The sequence below is a fragment of the Poecilia latipinna genome, unplaced genomic scaffold (assembly GCF_001443285.1).
Source record: "Poecilia latipinna isolate Pla-1442-1.1 unplaced genomic scaffold, P_latipinna-1.0 Scaffold2550, whole genome shotgun sequence".
Classification (NCBI taxonomy): domain Eukaryota; kingdom Metazoa; phylum Chordata; class Actinopteri; order Cyprinodontiformes; family Poeciliidae; genus Poecilia; species Poecilia latipinna.
The window spans coordinates 1-3905 of NW_015115166.1; the positions used below are offsets into that span (position 1 = coordinate 1).

At 37.8% G+C, this 3905-nt stretch overlaps 1 long non-coding RNA gene across 1 annotated transcript; it reads left to right on the top strand.

Moving 5' to 3' along the window:
* The first annotated feature begins 339 nt into the window (after positions 1 to 339).
* On the top strand, positions 340 to 1691 carry LOC106938284 (uncharacterized). The gene is made up of 2 exons (XR_001422586.1): positions 340 to 904; positions 1512 to 1691. It is a non-coding gene; the product is annotated as an uncharacterized LOC106938284 (long non-coding RNA).
* The last annotated feature ends 2214 nt before the right edge of the window (positions 1692 to 3905 follow it).

Genomic DNA, 3905 nt, shown 5'->3' on the forward strand with positions numbered 1-3905 from the left:
TTATTTTTTCTAGCCTAAGCAGAGAAACCTTTTGGCCTCTGAAGTCGGCGCCGCTGAAGCTTTTTATTCAGATCCATTTGTTTTCCCATCGCGTCCGTCTGCTCCGGCAGGATTTTGACAGTAAAACCACACGCTTGAATGAGACGACGCCTTCTCATCAGCGCCGTCCCTCAGAGGTGCTATTGATGGTCTGCAGTTAGTGTGATGAGAGCGCGAGGAACGCCACATTTCACTGGGGCTTTTTTTTGTTGTTTTTTTCCTGCTGCCTATTAAAGTTGCAAACAATATGTCTGGGGGAGCCTTTTTTTTTTTTTTTTTTTTTTTTTCTCTGGTTGGCATGCTTTAGATTGTGTTTCCACTCTGTTATTTGTTGTAGATGAATGTGAGGAAAATGGACTCATCATGCTGACATGTTGATAATGGCTGCCCCTGAGCGCAGCGTGGTGATGTAGTGTTTAGCACGTGAGACGCCTTTCAGGATGGAGTGCAGTCTGGTAATCATAAAACACCGGCTGAGCCGAGACAAACGAACTGTCAGGAGCGCGCTCAGACCCAGAAAGGCCCCAGGTCGTTTTCCAGCTCCGTTCCAGATCTTTCAGCGTAACTTAACAGCCTAATTATTTCTATCAAACCCCCTGCTCGAGTTATAACACACCACATGGTGCACGGCGGATCATCTTCTTCGCTGTCTGAATGGTTTTTTTTTGTTAAGTGCTAATGAAATCAAGAACACCCAGTCCTTTTTGTTTACTCCTGGCGTAGAGCTGTGATATTTTTATTCTCTGTCTTACAGGAAGAAATTTCAGAGTTTCCAGGACAGAAGGCTGAGGGTTAACGAAGACGATGCATCGACGCTAAAGAAGGCCAGGGTGGATGGGAAGTTTCATGAAGCTTTGCTGGACAGGTATGAAAACAGAAGTAACACACAGGTATTCCCAAACAGTCTGGGAGTTTATTTAATCATTTTCTACATTTGAATAAGTATGAGGGGGGGAAGTTTGATTTTTCAGGGGGGGGTTTTCTACTCTTGGCAAATGCTGTTTGGCATTTGCCAAGATGCTATTTGATTTTTTTACTTTGATATTTTTTAACAAATCAAACAAAGGTACTAAAGTTCTCAAGGGGGCAGCATAATGTATTTTTCAGGCATAAAGTGTCATTTTATAACACAATCAAGTAATTATCTTACCTTTAGTTGCTATAAAAATGCTGTGTGTGTGTGTATTTTTTTTTTTTTTGTCAAATATAACTGAAAAGAAATTTGACTTTGTAATTTTAAGTAAAAAATGGCAAAAACCATTCAACTTCCACTTCCCAAGAAATTCTCTACGTCTACATTAAAAATATACAAATAATGAACATATTCCAAAATAGAAATGTTACTTTTTCTTGCATAGTTGAATATAAGTAGTATTTCTACATACATGTGTACGTAGTAAAAATGTGAAACTAAAGTGACATATTTAGACTGGTGAGATTAAATGTTGTTTTGTTTGTTTGTTTGCTTGCAGGAGAAGCAAAATGAAAGCAGACAGATACTGCAAATGAAGACCGGGAGGATTTCAACCGTGTTCTTGTTAAAGTCCTGCCTGTTGTCTAATTGTGGTTGTGTGATGTGGCTGGGTTTTTTTTTTTTTTTTGTTGTTGTTGTTTTTACATTTTAAAAATAAACCTTTTACTGGTTAAAATGACTTTGTTGCTTGGACTACCACATGCCCTCATTTTGTGATGAGCTATGAATTTTAGGTGACCCATTTGGCCTTTTACTGTTAATAATTAACCAGTGTGTGTCCACGTCGCCCTGCAGTAACTAGAATATCATTACAGAGATCCCAGTGTGTTCACAGTCTGAGATTTATCACAAAATCAATCAGTTTGGCCATAAACTATGTGCTGCATTGATTATTTTTATGGTGAACTATGTCATGTAAAGCAGCACAGAAAGGGGGAAACAGCAGCACAAAGAAGTTTATCTTAAAGCTGGGATTTATTATTTGTAATACACAAAGTCATTGGTGCAACAAATTAACTGTAGCACATGGATGCTGTACATAATATAATAAGAGGCATAATCCTAATTAGAATTAGAAAGCAGCTCAATGTGTTTTACTGTAGGAAATCCCAACGTTTGAAGAGCTGACTGGCTGCAGACGCTCAGGAAGCCTGGAGCAAACTGAATTTAATGTTTCATATACTGAGCTTGTAAATACTGTGTTTATCTGGACTAGTTTACCCAAAGGCTTTGGATTATTTCTACATGCATAAAGAAGTCAGAGCGGTTTTAGTTCCAAACTGTTTATTGCTTCATATGAAGTAGGAGAGTTAGGAAAACCCTGAGTAAATCAGGACTGTGTGTGGAAATAACAGTCTAATGAGACTTATAAACGTATTCACACCTCTGCAATCTATTAGGTATTTTCATGTCTTGACATGGAATTTCAGTCGGAACTTTGACTAGACCATTGTAACACATTGACAGTTACCTTCTCTTAGTAACTATAACAGCAGGACTTCTGAAAGCCTTTGGTTGCACAGGGTTTTTATTTGATGGTATTAGATTATAAAAGGGCCCACTTTAGGTTTTTATAAACATTTTGAACATGTCTTATTGTTCCTCAACACCTAGTGTTGGTCATATAAAAGTAAAATAGAAGTTTGTGGTTGTAAGGTTGACGAACTCTAGAATATTTTGAGAGACATAAATACAAGCTGCTGTTCCCATGGCTCCTTGATCCTCTTTTCTATTTCTATAACTGCCTTTCATCATGGGAGTAATGATGTCAGTAATAAAGAAAATTGGTCAGGGTAAAAGAAAAGAGAATATTTAAGTAATTTCTGATTTAATTTCTGTGTTTTTTTTTATAGAATGATCTTTTTAAAGACAGAGAAAAACCTCCTGAATGTGTCGGCCTTTTAAAAACGTCATGGCCTGAAAGTCTGAAACAGCCTTGGTTATAGGTCATGTTAACATTTTCTTGATCTTGACATAAATTTTTTATTAGATAAACTTGTTCAGTGTTGTGTTGTTTATCTCCACCCTCCCTCACATTTCTGGTAATGTTTTCACCCAGATCTGGAAACAACTCCCAACATTACAGACTTTAAGCTCCTGCTGTTCCCTGAACCTCTCTTCCACAGTCTGAGCTCTGTGAAATCTGACACATTGTTCTTTTCTAATATACCGGCATCATCAGGGAAGATTAAAGTCCTTGGATGGGAAAGCCTGGTCGTTCATTACATTCTGATGTCCTCTGGGTCTCATTCTTTGGTAGCATAATGCTACTTTATCTTCTGCTCTCACTGTGAAGCTTTTGTCACTCGGCACCAGAATGAGTCCACAACTTGACACGTCACATAACTTTTCATATTCCTTCTGAATCCATTATTTGTCTTCTTTGCAAATTGCACTCATTTCAAAGTTATTTATCCTTTTAATAAGGCCAAAGCCTTATTAACATGACCATGAGATTTTTCTATGGATTGTTTTGAATTAGATAAATGTTTAGGTGATCTTGGATCATTTCTTCCACAGAGATTGGTTATTATTACAGATCGGTCAGGGATTAGAAATGCATTAGTCTGATTTTCATCCCGTTTTTATTTAATCAGTCTCAGCTGTCAGACTCAGCTCCTCACCAGGCACATCCATTGTGAAGTGTGTGTGTCTGTGAAGAGCAAGTAGCAAGTTCCTTACAGAAGTTAAAAACAGGAATGCTTCAGATTGAGCTGAAGAAAATTCTCAGCCATTGATGACTTAATAGCTAAAGAACACTTCAATAGTGTATCAGCTGGGTTTGGGTCATCGGGAGACTGAATTATGTCTTTTCAACAAAGTAAAAAAAAAAAAAAAAAAAAAACGAAAAAAAGGGGGGCCTTGCCCATTTCCCCCCCCCCTTTTTTTCGGG